The sequence below is a fragment of the Bubalus kerabau genome, chromosome 10 (assembly GCF_029407905.1).
Source record: "Bubalus kerabau isolate K-KA32 ecotype Philippines breed swamp buffalo chromosome 10, PCC_UOA_SB_1v2, whole genome shotgun sequence".
NCBI classification, from domain to species: Eukaryota; Metazoa; Chordata; class Mammalia; order Artiodactyla; family Bovidae; genus Bubalus; species Bubalus kerabau.
Genome location: NC_073633.1, coordinates 37636707 through 37656970, shown reverse-complemented (window position 1 = coordinate 37656970; position 20264 = coordinate 37636707). Strand labels below are relative to the sequence as shown.

The window sequence follows — 20264 nt, the reverse complement described above, 5'->3', positions numbered from 1 at the left end:
AGCTGTAGTCATATATGCCATTTAAAAAACGATGGTTGATGTAGGGTGAGTGCCTTTATATTTCCAAGTTCCTGGTCATGGATTTTGGATTCCTAGTATTCTGGAAGAGTTTAGAGAAGTGTCCCTTCTAGGATGTTGTTAAGTTGTGAATGGGTCCAACTTAGAATCTAGGTTTAAGCAAGCTGCAACTAACACAGAAATGAATACTGTCAAATGGTAAACTGTGGAAGAACTGGTGAACTGTATCTATTTAGGCTTTCTGTACTGTTTTTTATTAGATCACTTTGGTTATATGTAAGAAAACGAAACTATAAAGAATTTTGGAGATGAAATGTATATAAATTCAGTGAATCTGTAATGCAGTGGCTTTCATTGTGTTTCTATGTCTTGGAGAAAGACTTCTCAGTGTATTTAAATCTGAAAAGCTTTCTAAGACTCCTCTCCTCCCACCACCCCAAATCATGGTGCCACAAAGGGGGAAATGTATCTATTAATAAAAACAAAACACCTTAAACATGGTACAAGAGAAGGGGAAAGGAGAAGCAGACTTAATGGTCTAATGAGGCTATCTTCCAAAGACTTGTTGTGTGTGAGGCTCGCTTTGACCTTTCACTTTGCTCAGGAGCCCAGCGCTTCATTTTTCACATTCTTGCAATTACGTTAACGCTTCAAGCATTTCTGACTCCAAGTCAGCTAGCAACACCAGGCATAACTCAACACTGTGAGTTTTTCTCCTCTCTGTAGATTCATTAACAGGTCACCAAGGTCCCAACTGAAATTTAAAACTGACTGGTTCAGTTGGGTTGGTTGAGTTATGGCCAGCGAGATGGCAGGAGAGGGCCAGGGAGAAGGGGAGGCAGGGAAGGACGACCCTGGGGTTTGGAACGCTGAACAGTTGCGGCCACGGCCAAGGCATTGAGTTTTATCATTTTGGTTAATTTTGCTGGCTTGTTGTTTTTGCTTTTGTTTTTGTTAGGGAAGAGAAAAGCACTGAGACCGATACAGTTGCGTAAAAACCATACACACAAACCTCTATGTTGTGGTTAGCCACACCCACGGATGCCATGTTGAAGGATTTGATCCCCACAGGATTTTGTTCCTTTAATCACATCTCCATGGGATTAAAGAATGGACATGGTAGCTTATGTGTTTGAGTACTAGGAAGTCAGTCATTTTACTGTATTAAAGTGTTAGGGACAAAAAAACGTTTTGATTCCTGGAAAATGGAGGCACTCTGGGCATGGAGAATTTGCTACCTGGCTGATTACATCAGTGGCTCCGAAACACGGGTTGAAAGATATTCTGTATTTTACAAAGATTCTACATTTCAAAGGTCAGACTTGAGTGTATTTTGTCATACTCGTGCCCATATTAGTCTTTTAAATATGTTTTCAAGATATTTTGTCCCACCAAATTGTCCAGAGTAGCTTTCTGTGGGAAAGATTAATTATCTGCTTCAGGGCAAAGTCAACAGAGATATTGACTGAAATCACATATGCTTATCCCAGGTTAAATCTTAGGGCTGACGTTTAATGGAAAGCCTAAGAAGGAAATTTATGTTCTCCATATTAAATGTATTAAAATGCTTCATTGGGAACCAAGATTTTTAGTTTAGAAAAGAGTTTTCTTGCTTATTCAGAATTTATTAGCACAACAGGCATATGGAAAACTGTAAAACGATTCAGTTTCAAAACAAATTATGATAAACAGAAAAAAATAGGGATGAATTGTACTAAAGACAATGTTTTCATACACATTTTAAATTAAACTTTAATAGCCATATGCTATAAAACAATACATGCATTTATGTTGCTTTATGATTTGGGGAATATTTCTACTAAAATGATTCATATGAACCTTTACTTTGGAACCTAAAAATATCTCATTATTTTATGACTTGATAGGGAAAGAGCTACAGTTACACAGGTGAAAGGTCATCTTTTCCTCCTCCGTGTTTGTACAGCAAACCAAAAGGAGGGGGCGGAAATCAAATTTTTAAAATATTGTAAAAAACAAACTTGATAAAATGTGAAACCTGACTTTACTGTCTCTTTCACACAGCACATGCCTAGCAGTAAACTACATAAATATGAACCAGACTTTCATTCACTCTGATTTCTTTGGCTAAAAGCAGCCAAATGGAGTTTATCTTGTTAGTCACATGAGAATGAAGAAAAAAGTCTGTTTTATTTTTCAGGGATAGAATTAGGGTGCAGACTGGGTCTCTGGGGAAGTAACTGGCCCTCTTTGTGTCTGGCTTCCCATCAGTAATAAAATGGGGCTTGATAATAAGGCGTGGGGTCCCTAATTCTGTACCTGCTGAGTCAAAAGCTGCTTTGTATTTCATTGTGGGTTTTGCCCAGAGTAAAGACTAGGAAGCAGCCCCCTTGTTCCTGGAGCACTTTGAGAGCCTTAGATGAAAGGCACAATATATGTACAAAGTATTATTATTATTGATGGGTTTGTGTAACTCCCATTAACGCTGATGGGAGTTACGCATGTGAATTGGCAGGAGAATAGACCCCTCAGTGTTTAGAGCACATGAAATTTACATTTTTTCCAGTGCTGTAATTGAGATGTTGACAAATTGGAGAATATTGATGAGCCTTTGTTTTAAGTATTTCGTGCCAAGTTTGTTTTATTTTTTCCGGATTTGAACAATGGTATGGGTTCAGCAGCAGTGAATAAAAAGGGCAGAGTAAAGATAACTTTGTATTTCAATATTTTGATGTGCCAATATGAAATAAATTGTCTTAGGCAAATGGAATATGCTGTTTTAATCATTAGCTAGGCATGAAAGAAAAATTGATGTTGACATCTTTGCTGTAAAATCGTTGTAATGGGGCCTTCCTTACAATTCATTTTTGTAAAATTCATTTTGTACATTTTGCAGCAATTGAACAATCCCTGCACTGTGAATAGGCAGGATTCCCAGAAATACCGAGACAGTTGGCCCAGTAACTGCTGAGCTCACACTGCACACCACACGCACGTTAACCATACTGTTGCCAGACCCAGTTTAACCTAAATCCATTAGTATTTAAGCATCTATGCGTCTCTCATCTTTGAAGACACAGGGCTGTACAAACCAGCATAGTTCCCCTCAACTCTGCCACCTACAAAACCTCTCTTTTGATGTCTCTATCATCCAGGCAATGAGACTAAAATTCCATAACTAGATATTATGCAATTCTTTAGCAATCATGGTTTTGAAATCTAAAAATACCCACTATAGATTTAACGTAAATGATTATAGGTAAGCAAAAGTCTAACACAGGCTTACACTGTTGAATTATTATATAATGCATGAAATAGTATTCTTCCCCACCAAGTATTCCAGTTACATAGTTAAAAGACGGGGGGAAACCCTCAAACCCACTTATAGTGGGTCCTGAATATGTTCTACTGGGATTTCTTATTCAGTCTAGGAAAACTCTGTCAATGGAATGTTTTCATAGTGGCGGCAATCTCTTTAAAATAACCCTAAATACAATATGACAGATGCCATCTGGCATAATCTTTTGCTAGTTGCTTTTAACTTTTATTTTTCCTAGAGCTAAGTTCATCCAAAACTGGTCACTTACTGTTATGATAAATATGGTGACATTTCTTTTCCTTCCTGTCCTCCTAATTGTATCAGAAAATTCACTGAGAATGTAATTGAGAATTGAACATTGGCACAGAAGAAGCTGTTGTATTATAGAATATTTATGTTGCATTTTCATACTTTTTTGGCTCCCCAAATAAAATCAAAAGGAATACTATCCTTAATCATCGGCAAACATCCAAATAATTTCTGTTGATTTTCTTAAGACGTTTTAGAATAGCAACCGCTAGAAATAAAATTAAATTCTTCTAATAAATAAATGCTCTAGGAGCATGTAATGGTGCCCATAAATGCTTAAAAGCTTTCTATAATTGCTGTTAATTTTGAGTAATTTTTTCCTATATGTATCAACTTACTTGAAAAGCCCGGAGTTGAGATTTCTAGATTTTTTTTTTTTTTTAACTTAGTCATGTAAAGGGATGTCTCCTGATGCCAGTTAGAGTTTAATTTAGAGTAGTAATTAAACTTGAATACTGCCTCATAAACAAAAGATAAACAATAAACCAGCCACGTTCCCTGCTGTTTCATAGCTTTCTTTCCCAGATGTTTTAGCCTGATAATTTTTACACAGTGAACTACCTAACATGGAGTTTTGTGGACAGAGGTCGAAAGAGAGTTTTCTTTTTAGCTTTTCTTTTCTTCTTTTTTTTTTTTTTTTGGTTTGGTAATCTTTTTTCAGTTCAAAAATCAAAATGTAGGGGCTTTTCCACTACTTAGATTTTTTAAAATTCTGATTAAGTAAATTCTTAATGCAGACGTGCTTTAAGGATAACTCTAGTTTTTTTCCTTAGATATGGTCTCTTTTTTTCCTTTAAAATCAATCTTGTTGTGAATATGCCTTTACACTTAATAAGTAAAGAACAGATTTTTGCTTAAGTAAAATCTTGATAGTAAGTCACAGAAAGAAAAGCTTGACAATAGAAAATGTTTCTTTTCCTCTTTTCTTCTACTTTCCACCCCATGCATCCGCCCCCCCTCCTCCCCCTTCCCGCCCATGGCCAACGTTACTTTGCGCTTGTACTTTTCTTTGGCCTACAAGCGTTCTCTGTCTGGGTTCTGGACCAGTCCATTGTCAGCCATGATCTTTCTAATTGTCAGGTACTAGTCGGCCATTCAATGCAGAAGCCATGTTATTTTCACTGGGTGGGGTAATTACTGAAAGCTGAGAATAGCTGCACTAAAGACGAGGGATACTTTCATGATCCCATTAGCATAAGAGTGGGTAAATTATTCATGCCAAGTGAGGATTCTATGGGGAAAAGTATAGTTAATGCACATAGTTTTTAAATGTATCCCTTTCTGCTCTGAGACTAAATTCTTGTTGGAATCAGTTCTCAGACATTTACGGGAAAGCTCTGGTGGCGTGTTAGATGCAGTTCATCTCTCTCTGTTTGCAGCGCTCTCAATAGAGACCATCTGGCAAAGATCCAAAAGGTGATTAAACAAAATGATCAGCTCTTGTTGCTGTGTTACATGTCCAATACTCCGGATTAAAAAACATGACCCACGACAGTCAAGCTCACGTCATGCCGCTCCCTCTCCCCCCTCCCCTTCCCGTATAAGAATTCAGATGGTCCACAAATGTGTGTGCCATCTTTGTGTCCTTATGGCCCATAATCATGAACAGGTTGTGCAAATGGCTCTTTCTGGAGCACTGTCTGTTCCAGCAGCATAGAAGCGTTTCATATTAATTGGGTCAGTCTAATATTCATATTGACATGGGGAAAAATTACTAAAATTTATTCTTATAGCAGACAATGAATATGTGTGCTTTCTGCCATGAGGGAAGTGAAATCTGACAACTGGCTTGTGCAACTGATTAATTTTTCTTGAAAATGGAGAAAAATCAAAGCAGGGGAAACTGTCATTCTCTGAAAACAGTGCACAACGCTTTGTAAGTAAACAAAATGCATTGGCGGGGGACTTTGGGGGAGCTTGTGGAAATGAGCTCTGGTTTTAATGCCATAATCAGGGATGAATTTACAGTGCCATTCAGAGGCGTCCTCCTCCCCATAAACAAGCTGATAATCACAGGGAAGCTGACTTCCAATTAGCTTTTCCTTCCCTCACACGGATCAGGGTATTTATATGTCCTCCTTAAGCTTTAATATGTCACTCCTGAGTTGGTCCATCTCATGTCACATTCAAAAGTTTGGAAATAAAATGCTTTATTATGAGGAAATCCTGCAAGGTAATTTTTCAACCAATCATTTCACAATTGAGTTAAGGTAAAAATGCCAAGATTTGTGACTAAGGGACAGATGTATCTTATCTTTGGGGGTTTGCACCAAATGCCAAGTAGAAATATAAATTGAACAAACCAGACATTGTGAGGAAGTGATTGAAGAAATATTGAGATGAAATCTTGGAATGAACTATATATGTATATTTATAACAATGCTGTGAATTGCTTACATGCCACATTTGCATAAGCCTGAACTCTGATTTTTATTAAGGGGCAGTTTCATGTAGGTTAGTTAAGGCATTCAAAACATAAGACCATTATTAGATTATTCAAGAGATTATGCCTGTCCACTTAATATTGTGTAAATAGAGGATATTCTAGGATGAATTTGAGTGCAAATGTCCAGAAAACATAAAGAATAAATCAGAAAAAAAAAATTCTTCAGAACCACTTTAAAACATCCTCAGTCCCGTCAGCTCCCATTTCTAAGGGAGGGTAAGGCAGTAGGTTAGAAATACAGCCAGGCACAGTACTCAGGGAGGGGAAGTGAGGGTCCCCTGGAGTCAGTGCAGCGTGGCAGATGAAAGGGACTTGCATAGCCTTGGGGGTCTTAAGGCTATTATAGGGCAACTCATGCTCTGTTATCATGCTGATTTTTCAATTGATTTTTGGCTGAACAGTACTTGTTGAAGCCCTCCAGAGCATCAGACACAGCCTTATGGTGCTATATGTTGTAATACACGTGTTCTGTTTTTTTCCCTTCATTGTCTTTCCTGCCTTTACTTCGGAAGAATAGTCTATAACGACGCCATGTTATTTTTCTCTCTTTTCTCTGTTCTTCTTATTTCTACCCTCAGAAAGTTCTTGAAATTCTTACTGTTTTAAATCTGGGGTGGGGTAGGGTAGTAGGAGAATAGCTTTTTTTTTCATCTTCCTATGTAGACATTTGTTTTTAATTTGGCCTTTGAAAATATTTTGATGTCATAGCAGACAATAATATAAACCATTTTTATCTACCAACTTTATCCCTTAGTAGTCTTGGGCTATTCACCCCTTTTCTAATGACCGGCAAGAAAACAACTACGGGATTTCACTAAAATCTAATTCCTCATTAAAATGAAAGTTGACCGTTTTAATGTCCTTTCTACTGTAGCAATAAGGTCCCTTAGCCAGATAGAAAGCCAGAACTTGAAAAGGGAGATATTGGAGAGAGACCTAAGGGGAGTGTGTCCCTCTCTCTTCTGTCTAGGAAATTCTGATTCTAGTGTCATCTCCTCCAGGAAGCCTTCCTGATTTGCCTGGGACATAAGCCATTGTTCTCTTCTCTGCACCCCAGTGGCACCCTCTACCACTATTATAGCATCATTCACATTTTGTGTTATAATTATTTTGTTCCTGGTCTGTCACCTTGCTTTTCCAAGGCAGAAATTATTACTTATTCAGCTATCTAGCAATAGAATGTTCTTTTCTTAATCAATAAGCGAAATCCACAGATTTCAGTTTTTGTAAGGTAGAAACAATGTAATCGAAACTTTGTACTCATCAGCTGGATATTTAACATATTGATACTTTTGAAAAAATCATCTTATATCCTTAAGAGATAATAAACCTATTTCATTTTACTAAAATTTTATTGTATGCAACACTATCTTAAATAAGTCAATGGACTATTATGGATAGGATCTTAAATTTTAGATTCTTATTTTAAATGGTATTTGAAGATGATACTTAAGATAGAATTTGTCTTATTTGATATTTAATGGTATCTTAAATTATATACATATGGTCAGAATTTGGACATGGGATTTCTTTTCACTATATTATCTATACAAAAGTAAGGGTGTGGATATAAGTCTTATAATGTAATGTAATAAGGGAAACTTTAATGTGGCAAATAGTTTCCCCTGATGAACTCAGGATCCATTTTGCTTGCACTTCTTGTTTAGGATGAGGTTGACCTTGAGGGAAGTTGGGGGTCTTCACATACAGGTAAAGAAATTGGAAGTAATTCTTGAATTTTTAGGCTGTACATGTTTCTGTTGATTTCCTACATATTCATTCCAGTTTTCTTGTAGTTTGCTTTTGAGCAGGTTTAATTTACTTTAGGCAATGTAAGCAAACCCTGTATTGAGCCCCCTTTTCATCTGCTTGAGGTTCTGTCTAGAGTCTTGGACTGTGAGTCAAGATGCCTGTGCTCTGGGGTTAGGCTTGCACAGAGAAGGACATGGACTCAGGAGGCAGAGAGACATGGGTTCAAATCCCAGTTTTACTCCATGTCTGCTAGATTCAGTTTCTCCATCTGCAAAGTAGGGGGAAGCTGCTCGCCATCAAGGTTGTCCTGGAGATGGTATCATGTGAGATCTATGTGTTAAACACATAATATTGCCTGGAACCAGTAACTATTAGTTCCTTTATTCCCCTGTTCTGCTGTCCTTGACTGACTCTAATTAGCTCTGTGGCCTTCGATGACTCCCTTAGTCTCTTCAGACTTTTGCTCACCCATAAAATAGGACAGAATTAGATGATCTTTTACATTCAAGCGCCAGGGATCTAATGTTTACATTCATGAGTCTTCTTTTTTACTTTGTGCATTTTAACATAGAGAAAGACTGCAAGTTTTTTAGTTTTTGCTTTTTTTGTTTTGTTTTAAATCAGAGGTGTAACAGAAACATTTTTATTTCCTTCATTTTACAGGATTATTATGTAGTGAGATCATGTTTTTTGTTCCTTGCTTTTGTTTACGAGGAAAGACTATTCTTCCTGGTTTGGCAAGAGAATAACCAGGCCTTACAGCTGACATTCTGAGGAGGGCAGATTGTCACAGTCCGGGTATAGGACGCTGAAGGTGGTGCATGACTATCAGAAGTGTGAGATATATTTTGTAAATACAGAGTAACTTCCATTATCCATTATCTCATCAGTTAGAATCTCTGTTGGAATTTCTGTACATCACAAGTAGAATAATAAAGGATAATCATTACAGAGGCTGAGACCCTGTCCTCTCCTGAGATGAATTACAAAGGCAATGGCAGCCCACTCCAGTCCTCTTGCCTGGAAAATCCCATGGACGGAGGAGCCTGGTGGGCTGCAGTCCATGGGGTCGCTAGAGTCGGACACGACTGAGCGACTTCACTTTCGCTTTTCACTTTCATGCATTGGAGAAGGAAATGACAACCCACTCCAGTGTTCTTGCCTGGAGAATCCCAGGGACGGTGGAGCCTGGTGGGCTGCCGTCTATGGGGTCGCACGGAGTCGGACACGACTGAAGTGACTTAGCAGCAGCAGCAGCAGCAAAGAATTTTCAGGAGAATTATACAGTTAAGAATATTTTACTGTATCTAATTATTTTTAGACTCATAATTCACACCAGATGAAGCTGTTACCCTTTAGTCAGTAGAATTTGTGCTTAATCAAAACGCTTATTCCTTAACTCTTGCTGCCAGCTAGGGATGTCACTGTGGCCTCAAAACTAAGGCTTCTTTTTTTTCTTTTTTTAATTTGGAGATTTACAAAAGCAGACTAGGAGTGTAAAATTTCATATTTCTTCTTTGAGCTAACATTTATAACAAATGCCACCTGCTGAAATAAAACCTCCAAAATTTCCATGGACTAAATGTGAATGATGGAGAAAAGTTGATAACTCATGGGTTATTGAAAGCTTATGGAATCTACCCCTTGAGTGTCCTTCAGTGACACACACCAGAGCTGACATATACATAAACTTCTCTGGAGGCAGGAAGCTCTCGATCTCTCAAGACCTCTTCTGAGTCTATGTTGCTTAAATTCAGTACACACAGATATTCATTGAACAAGGCGCTCTGGAAATAAAAATATAAACATTACAAGGGTCCCTGCCTTCAATAACTTACCATCTTTTGTGAGGTAGGGGGCACCGTGGCACGTATGCTGGTAACTCTTACGTGAGGCAGATATTCAGTGCTAGGGAATGGATGGAGGAAGGCTTGTTGACCCAGAGAGAGTGGAGTATGCAAAGGATGGAACTTTGGAAGCAGATGGCTCTGAACACTCATCCTTGCCCCGCCGCTTCTAAGCAATGATCTTTCTGAATGTTAGTTTCTTCACCTGTGAAATGGGAACAATAACCGTCTCATCGGGCTTCCCTAATGACTCCAATGGTAAAGAATCCACCTGCAGTACAGGAGACCCGCCAGCAAAGCAGGAGGCCCTGGGTTTGATCCCTGGGTTGGGACAATCCCCTGGAAGAGGGCATGGCAACCCACTCCAGTACTCTTGCCTGGAGAATCCCCATGGACAGAGGTGCCTGGCAGGATGCAGTCCATGGGATTGCAAAGAGTTGAACATGACTGAGTGACTAAGCACAGCACAACACAGCACAACCATCTCATAGGGTAATTGCTAGGATTAAATAAACATTAGTTGTCTTTTTGTTTTAAGTCTCACTTGGTAACTAATGTGGAACTGCCCAAATATTCTCTTCATTCAACATTTATTGACCATGTAATTGATGGGAATCACTATCCTAGATGCTAGAGATACATAACTCCTAAGATGTGATATCATTCCTCTTTATACTCTTTGTTAAGTAACTCAGAAATGTAAACAGATAAATGCACATGCTTCTAATATCACGTGCACCATTCAGGTTGTAAGGTATTTCAGATGAGGGAGCAGATGAGGGAGTGAAATATCTGAAATATCTGTGGAAGGCGCCACAAAATTGGGGAGGCTTTAAAAGGCTTTAATGGCCTTCAGTGGGTGTTTACAGGTCAACAAGGTAGGGGATGTTTGGGGAGCAGATGGAAGAGCCAGTGCAGAGGCCCAGAAGTGTGAAACAGCATGGTATGTTCAGGGCAACAACCAGATTGATAACTGCCGTTTGTGAGAGAGGCTGCTTGGGAAGAGGGTGGCTGGTGAGGCAAGTAGGGGCTGTCTGTGAAGATCCTTGTTTACCAGGCTAAGAAGCTTATACTTAATCCTGTAGAGCACTGTTTACCAAACTTTCCTGGAGATAAGTAGCTCCTAAGGGGCTTGTCCATACAGATTCCCAGGCAGACCACAGACACACAGAGTCAGCATCACCATGGGAGGTCCCGGGCCTCTGAATTTTCAATCCAAGCCCCAGGGATGTGGACTGACCATTAAAGAAAATTAAGCAAAAGGAGTTTATGATGAGATTTTGTATTTTGGAAAAAGCTCTTTGAGACTGTGGAGAATACATTTGAGGGAGGCAAGAGTAAGTACAGTAAGAACTCTACACGTGAATGAGTTCTGTTCCAAGAGCATGTTTGTAAGTCCAACAAAATTAGCCTAGGTACCCGACTAACACAATCGACTGTATAATAGGTTTATAGTTCTTTTCATACAAATAATAATTTAAAAAAAAGCTTGAAATAAAGATAATGTACTACTGTACTCTATACAGTGTGTGTGGGGGGGTGCTCAGGTGTATCTGACTCTTATGACCCCATGGACTGTACCCCACCAGGCTCCTCTGTCCATGGGATTTGCCAGGTAAGAATACTGGAGTGCATTGCCATTTCCTACTCCAGGGGATCTTCCTGACCCACAGATCAAACGCGCATCTGTTGAACCTCCTGCATTGGCAGGCAGATGCCTTACCCCTGTGCCACCTGGGAAGCCCTACTCTCTGCAGTACTGTAAAGCACGTGGAAGCACAACCACGTGTAGAGAATGCAGACACGTGACAGTGTACATCAGACGCATGACCTGACTTATGTGACTGGACATATGCACGCACGTTCGCATCTTTGAAAGTTTGCAACATGAAGGCTTCTGGGTAGGGGACTTCTATATAGAGTAAAGGTTAATAGTCCCAAGGGCTGGTGAGGGCTAAATGAAGACAGTGGCAGTGGAGCTGTGGCGGAGAGGACTGGTAGATTACATGCAGGAAGAAGGGAGGAGGACAGAGTCCAGTATCACATGCAGGCCATTCTCTTAGTGGAGGTACCACAGTGTAGAGAGTTTTCTTTTCTCCTGCCATGAGTTTTGAAATATGGATGTCTCTCCATCAGAGGAGAAGACAAGGAATAATATTCCACTTACACATGCAAAGCTGTTGAAGTAGAAATGCGTGATGCATGTTGGGTGGATACTGATTTTTTTTTCCAGGTCATAACATTACTGGGCTAACTTAAGGGTAGCCCAGTTGAGGAGGTAGCCTTTGATGTTTTTCTGCTTGCCTTGATATTTTCAGATCTATCATTTGTCCTGGGTAATCCTCCACTTTGTATTTGTAAAACAGGAGTAATAGATATCTAATTTAATAGATTTAGGAAAAGAAGAATGATGTGATTTGTCTAAAATGACAGTAATTTTATGTTTGGTTCATAGTAAACAAAACATTATATATATATATATATATTTTGCTTAAATGTTGCTTTAAAAAGAGTTAACAACTGACCCTGTACAGCTGTCATCAGGATGAGGAACCTAAAAATGCAATCCTGCATTCATCCTTGGGAAAACAGAGTTATGGGTTGTTTAGCTGGAGATACCTGCCTTGAGCCCAGCCCTGAGCCCTGCCACCTTCTAAATACAAAATGCCACTAGCCTCAGACTCATCTAGTGGAAAGTGATTCCTGTCCTCTGAAGTACCATTGCACATTTTTCTGATTCTCTCTTCTGACAGTTGGGTTGTTCCCATGTTATAGTAATTGGTTACATGTCTTACTTATTATCCTATTTGACTGTAAGATTCTTGAGGACACTTTCCATGACTGCAGCATCTTCCTTCTCAGCCCCCCATTGTGCTATGATAACATAGGAGACCTTCGATAATAATAATTATTTTTTTTTAAAAAAGAGGGTTGGGTCCATATTGTGAAGGACGTTGAATAGCAAGCCGAGGAGTTTGTGCTTGATTTGGTAGGTAATGGGGACCTATTGAAGATTTTTGAATGGGGGTAGTGACATAATCGCCTTCCTTTTGAATGTCAATGACGAATTCTCCACAGTGTCTTCCATGGTCAAAATAGCAGACCCATACACTTGCCTGAAATACTGTCTGTTTTAAAGAATGGATATTCTTTTGAATGAAGAAGCAAATTTCAAATCGCTTTAAAAAAAAATAAAGCTTGACATTCTCTCTAAAGTAATTTAAACACTTAAATTATTGTGATTCACAAAGGTCCCAAGTATGTAACTTCATTCTAGGAACATTTATAAGGACACATTTTGGTAAAATTTTACAGTGTTGTTATAATTATTAACAACTAGATATGACTCAACAGGACTGAGTAAATATATCTTCTGCAGTATTTGGAAAACTATGATTCCACGGATATTTAAATAGACATCACTTAAGAAAAAAAAATAAAAGGACTTTGTGGTTAAATAGATTGCAAGCTGGAGCAGTGCAGGGTTTCCTGTAGTATAGGAATGTGCAGATCCTCTAATTTGCTAATGTGCATTTTAAGTCTGTAAGGAGGCTTCTTAGACTCACTTAACCATTGAAATCCTTTTTTGCATTATCTCTGGGGACCGATCTTCCTCAGAACACACTGTGGAGAACACTGTCCTCGACTGCTTCTTTCATTGAAGTACTCTCAGATAGGGTTTAATATCCTAGGGAGTCTTCTTGCATCTTGTATTTAAAAGGTAGGTCAGCATGGGCTCAGGATCAATTTTCAGTAGTGTAAAAAGCAATTTCCTCTAAGGTCTGAAGTCTTGTGACTTCAGCTGTACTTGTACAGAATGTGCCATTAACTTAGCTATCCTTGAAGTTATCCTTGATTGTATTAATCAAACAGTGTTTCCTATATATTTGTTGAGTGTTTGATTTCATACCAGTGCATTTGGTTACACCCTCAAAAATGTATAAATGAGGATCCCAGCAGAATATTGCTAGGAGAAGCGTATTAACACCTAGTTTGATGCAGAGCATACTAGGTACTTTTCTTCCTCAAAAGTAAACTCTTTTCCTTTCTTAAAGTGGCTGCTGAGTTGGAGGCTAAATGGTAAATCCATGGAGGCAGGAGCGAGGGTGGAGGAGGGAAAACCATCTTCCCTCATTTGGGAGTAGATGGCGTGGGCCCTATTTGCTCCCGGTAATGAGCGGTGGACTGGGTATACTATCCGCCCAGTGGAAATTTTCTGGGACACAGAGCTGCAAAACCCCAATCTGCCTGTGTCTAGCTGTTCTGGGATCTCCAGTTTAGTAAAATGTTAGAACTGGTTGCAGCAGGCAAGTGTTGCCTCTATTGGCAAAAAAATTTTCCCTTATACCCTTATTGTTAGAGAATGCCAGGAGACAGGCATCATGCTCCAGGGCATTCAGGAGGGCCAGAATTGCAGTCCGTCTTAATCATGAAGATTGGGCTTCCCTGGTGGCGCAGGCCTGCAATGCAGGAGACCCTGGTTCGATTCCTGGGTTGGGAAGGAGGAACCTTCCTTGGAGAAGGAAATGGCAATCCACTCCAGCACTCTTGCCTGGAAAATCCCATGGACGGAGGAGCCTGATAGGCTACAGTCCATGGGGTCACAAAGAGTCGGACATGACTGAGAGACTTCACTTTCACTTTAATCATGAAGAGGCTTCCCTGGTGGCTTGCAATGCAGAAGGCCCGGGTTTGATCCCTGGGTCAGGAAGATCCCCTGGAGAAGGGAATGGCAACCCACTCTGGTATTCTTGCCTGGAGAATCCCATGTACAGAGGAGCCTGGCAGGCTACGGTCCATGGGGTAGCAAAGAGTTGAACGTGACTGAGTGACTAAGCACTTGGTTACTAAGTGAGGGGAAGACCTCTTTGTTCATACACTCTACTCCTGAGCATTATGGTGGAATTACCCACAAAAGTCTGTCACCCCCTCTTATCTGCAGGAAGGAGAATTAAGCAAAGCACGCTTACCTCTCCAGCTTTGAAATGAGCAAGAACAGGTTAGTGGTACAACTTAGACGGTCTTTGCAGTATGCTGAGAAAAAGCCTGATTTTGTCTTGTCAGAAAGTTTTTCTGCAAGCTTTTGAATTCTTTATAATAATTAGCTCAGAAAATTGCAACATTTTTAAAGGAAGTCTTCCTTATTTTGTAAATAGGAACATGCTTGTATTTGGAGAGCCATTGGTTTTTAATATCATTAATCAACTTTTAAACCCCAAAGTAGAAACATGGGGCTTACTGTTCTTTATCCATCCAGATTTTGGTGCTTCTACACATTTTAGCATCATTATCAGTCACTTAATGGATGAAACTTTTCACCATGTTTCTTATTCTAAATGGAATCTTAGTTGCTCATTTTCTGCCAGTATAAAGCATGAGCTGCTTTCAACTGGCAAAGAAGAAAACAAAAATTAGACCCTAGCTGAAATAAAATTACACCAAAAAGTAATGTGTCAGAGTTTTGACAATTAGAGGAAAAAAATGGTGCTCTTAAACTTTGCTCTGTTGTTTCATATGTTGGGCATTTAAGGCAGAAACATCAGGGAAGCTTCCCTGTGCCTGTTGTCAGGGACCTTGAAATGTGGCTGCTTTGTGAGAGGGAAAGAAAGCCCTGAGTTCATGGATGTCTTCTGGTCTCATACAACATCACTCCAGAGATAGTCATCTCTGAACCTGTGACATTTTAACTTTTTCATCTACACAGATGTACCTTTTTTTTTTCTTTAAACTTACTGAAGCATGCTAGCCTCTTTTTAGGCATGCTATCTGATAACATTTGCTGAGTTTTTATGGTACCCTAGACAGCAGGAGGTAAGGAAAACAAAGCTGAGAAATCAATCTTGATTACAGAGGCTCCCTCACCTACCACTGGCTCCATAGACCAGCTCTCTGTGTCGCCCTCTGTATACCTAGCAAAGTGCTCTGTAGAGAGTTTGTGATAAATAGACATTGGTCAAATAAATTGTTGTCTCAACTTGATAGTTGATTAATAGCTAATAGCTTGTAGCAACTTAGTAGGTGGTGTTAGCTTTGACTTAGGAATTAATTCCTTCTTCAATGTAGGAGACTTAAGTGTTTGATCCCTGGGTTGGGAAGATCCTCTGGAGAAGGGCGTGACAACCCACCCCAGTCTTCTTGCCTGGAGTATCCCATGGACAGAGGAGCTTGGCGGGCTACAGTCCATGGGGTCACACAGAGTCAGACACGACTGAAGCAACTTAGCACGCAGAAATGTCAGCGTGATGTCAACTCGACACCTAAAGTTGAGTTTTTCAGAATGTCAGTCGTCAAATCTGTGATGGGGTTATTAGGTGGAATTGAGTACTGTGTGAGGTACATGAAAGCAAGAACAAGGTCATGGCTAGAGATTTCACCAACTCCTACAAATTTAAGGGGAGTGCCTCTATGCTCTATGGAGAAATTCGAAAGTGTGTAGTTCTTAAGAGTATGGAGTGAGTCTAAGTGTGATCTTAGGTGACTCATTTTAAAGTCTAAATTTCCTCAGATAGAGAATGAAGATTACCACAGCTATATAGAGATGTTGTGAGAATTAAACTAGATAATGTATTTGGGGCTCTAAATGGTGGACCAGGCATATGTGACACAACATTCCCATAATAATATACATATGCTTACTGACTCTTTATTAGTTTTGAATCCACAACGTGAGCTTAAAGCTCATAACACTTTCTGTGGATTCGTATTTCAGGATACGGTATAGTATGATTTCTAAAAATGTGAGAATAGTAGCTCGAGAATAATTGCTTCTCTATTTTCCCCTGGTCCTTGTCCTCACAGACGTACAGAAGACAGGGTTTGTAGGAAGAGGAGCTCAGAAAAGGGGAAACAATCTGCGAGAAGTGTGTGAGCAGAATTCTCAGTTTCTGTGTACTAGGCTTTGGTGCTGTGTCATGCTGTCCCACTCTCTCGTTTTTTTGTACTTTTTAATGTTTATTATCTACCTGAAGGCTAAAATGGAGTGAACTTGGCTGAGCAGAATCTGAATATGGCTCTTCCAACGGTACGGTATGGGGTGGGTTTGGGAGGCCCCGAGATTAAGGCTCAGACTCAGAATAGGAGAACCTGGGCAGGGCTCCATCTCGGCTACCTGTAATCTAGGTTCACATCCTGTGAGGGGGTTTGGTGGAGTGCTTGAGGTGATAATGTATGCCTGGCGTGTACTCACCATCCATGAAATGACAGTTGTTACCAATATTATCATCATCTCTTTAAACTTTCACGGACCTGCCTTACATCTCTGTGTGTTAGACACGGATATTAAGGGATTCCAGGTTTTTTCCAACTCTAACATGCTATGTCTATTAGTTTTTAAATAATATCATTCAAATTCAAAATTACATTTGCCAAGTGATACCTTACATTTGGTTTTACATTTCTGTTTCTTAACGCATTTTTACGTAAATTTTCATTTGATTTCTCCTAGTATCTCTTGGGTTTATCCCCATTTTTCGGATAAGGCAGCTTGGCAGAGGGTCAATTGAAGAGTGTCAGTTACTTGCCTATCACCATAGAGAAAGGATGCAGAAGAATTAAAACAAGGCCATTTAATTTTTTTTTCCCTGTTCTTTACCTGCAAAGTGAGCTTTGCATAAAAAGGCACTAGGTTCACAAATGGTGTAAAATTTAATGAAGGCAACTGACTATCCTGAGAATGTCATTAAAACCCCCATGTCATTGTTCTAATCAAAAGGCTGCCACCCTTCTATTATTTCTTTATTACAACCTTTTATTTTTATTTCATCAATTTAAACTGGAGCCTGAGGAAATTCCCTGCCGATACAGTGGGTTAGGGCTTGGTGGCTTCACTGCTGTAGGCCAGGGTTCAATCCCTGGTTGGGGAACTAAGATCCTGCAAGCCGTGCAGCATGAACAAATAAGTAAATAAAAATAAAATGGAACTTGAGCACTTGTATGCCACTTAAAGATTTTAAATCAGTGGCTTATGCTTTCAAAAAGTAATTTCTTTTCCACCTTCTTTTCCTCCCATGTTGGTCAGATCCATAGAATCAGTCTTGGAGTAGGAAAAGGAGAGGTCAGATATCGAATTGGTCTGTTCTAAAGGCTTAGTTCTCTTCTCCTTGGACTTAGAAATGGCAAAGAATACAAGAGGTGCTGAACCATAAACTAATGAGACTACTTTTCTTCTAAGACTTGCCAGAACTCTTATTTCATAATCAGCAACTTCCTATATAAGTAAATAATACTTGTTTGCATTTTACTATTTGCTCTTTGCATTAAGCATCCATTGGCTTTGAGATAACAAGAATTCTGCCACCCAAAGAAAATCTACCAATTCCATTTGTAACATAGCAAATAGGATAAAAACCCTGGAAAGTTAGTGAATATTTCACATTGTGGGTTTTTTAAAGATACTTTTGTGTGCATAAAAAAGACTTTCTTGAAAATAACTCATTTCAATTTTCTTTTTAACTTACTCACCAAGACCATTTAATTACCTATGCAACCTAGTAGAAGCGTTCACTAGATGGGCTTAAAAAATTAAGTCAGAATATGTTCTTTTTAGCCATAAACGGGTTTGGCATCTTATTTTTTATCTGGCTTGAAAACATTGAAGCAATAAAATAAAATCACACTCTTTAATTGAAAGATACTTCTGCAATATTCAAACCATAATGTCAAGTCACTATATTGTTCACATTCTTTAGAGCTCCTGAAATACTGAAAGATATTCACAGTATTCTGAGGAAGTTATTTTCTACCCCCCTACAGAATAAAAAAGAATCAATCGGACTTCCTCTTCTCTTTGGCAATATTTCTTCTCTAAAGGATTTCTTGACACTCTTCTTTAGTTCTTGACTTCAAAGGCTGTTCCTGACCAATCTCCAGAGATGAATTCAGTGTCTATAGCAGCCCAAGAGCATGAGGCCACATGCCCAGGTACTGTGACCTCACGTTTGATTGCTTACAGTGTACTCGATAAAGGGCTTAAGCTGCAGCGTACCTTGGGGCTTCCAGAATTTACATGATACGTTTTTTTGAAAGAATGTATTTTAAATTGGGGAACACCCTAGTAGTTCTACCCTCTAGTTGGCCCAATCTTGAAAACTGCTGGGCAGTATTAGGTCATGAGTGATTTTAGGAATGAGAATATTTAGGCATCATTTCAAAATCATGTAGTGTCCTATCTTTATAATTTTCTACACTTTTATAAAGTCTGAAAAGTACTTGTGTAGATACCTAGTTATCTTTGCGTTCAACATTTCTTTGGGAATTAGGTGCCTAAGAAATGATAGCAGACAATAGATAATTTATTCCCTCTTTAGAAATTTGTACTTGTTTGTTGATTTTTATTCACTGGATTGGGTTTGTGGTTTAAAGAGAAGTTAATCCTGACTTTCTTAAAACCTATAGAGTTTCAGGATTTCTTAAAGACACTGGCCTTTGATACACCAATCCAATAAAAATTTCCCATGCGTAAGTAATTAACTATACCCTCTTTTGCTCAAGTGCTGGGACAATGCCGATGCTGTTTACAGAGTGAAAATTAAGTTAAGAGTTGACTAATTATTCAATTATTTTGACTAATGAAAATAAAATTTAACATTTACTTGCCATATCAATAGGAAATTAACCTAAATTTGTTTAAACGTCTCAATTCACTTTGCCTGTGTAAATGTGTTTTACTATGTTATTTAGTATAAGGATTCCTCAAATGTTCATACTGTGGCTTCTGAATTTTTGAAAACGATAATAGGTTTTGTTTATTTAAAACTGAGGAGATTTACAGTATTACCACTGTATGTTATATTTTCAAATAATTACACAGAGATTCCTTATCAGCATTATGCACTAAATATAGTCCCTCTGTATTGGCAGTTTGTTTTCGACCCTGAGAATAAGTGGCTGTGTACAAAGTCATCTTAAATTTCCTAGTTTCCTATTTATTTGAGGATATATTGCATGCAGACACAGATGAGGTTTTTTCACTTTTGATTTCTCGAGTTTAGAAAAGGTAATATTTTATTTTGGCTGAGATACCATAACAAGTCACTTGGACCTTAATGTCTGCTTATTCTTTGCCTTTATAAATTAAACAGTCTTCTGGGAAACCACTGCCTGACTCACCGTAAGTCCCTTTGATCAAGTTTTTCATATACTGGACATTAAACAGGTTATTCTGTTTCCTACCTTCTAGTCTAAGAACTGTTTGACCCAAGCAAGTTTTAATTCCGGTCTTGCAGTTCAACACCCACTGACTGAAGACGTTTCTTCACTTTGTTGTTATTTAGTCGCTAAGTCGTGTCTCTTTTGCCCCCTATGGACTGTAACTTGCCAGGCTCTTCTGTCCATGGGATTTCCCAGGCAAGGATACGGTAGTGGATTGCCATTTCCTTCTCTTGGGGATCTTCCCGACTCAGGACTCAAACCCGGGTTTCCTGCATTGCAAGCCACCAGGGAAGCCCGTCTTCTCTTTATAGTGGTTCATTTTTCATGGCTTCCTTATAATGTGTTATATGTTAATAAGGACGAGAAAAACTAATGTGATATGTGAGCTAATTTCTTGTTTAAGAATTTTAAAGAGCACTGTCTGGTATCTGATCATTATCTTTCT

The 20264-nt window shown here is 39.0% G+C and overlaps 1 protein-coding gene across 6 annotated transcripts in view; it reads left to right on the top strand.

Moving 5' to 3' along the window:
• MEIS2 (Meis homeobox 2) overlaps positions 1-20264 on the top strand; it is a 223040-nt gene that overhangs the window by 16020 nt on the left and 186756 nt on the right. The gene's annotated exons all lie outside the window — the stretch shown is intronic.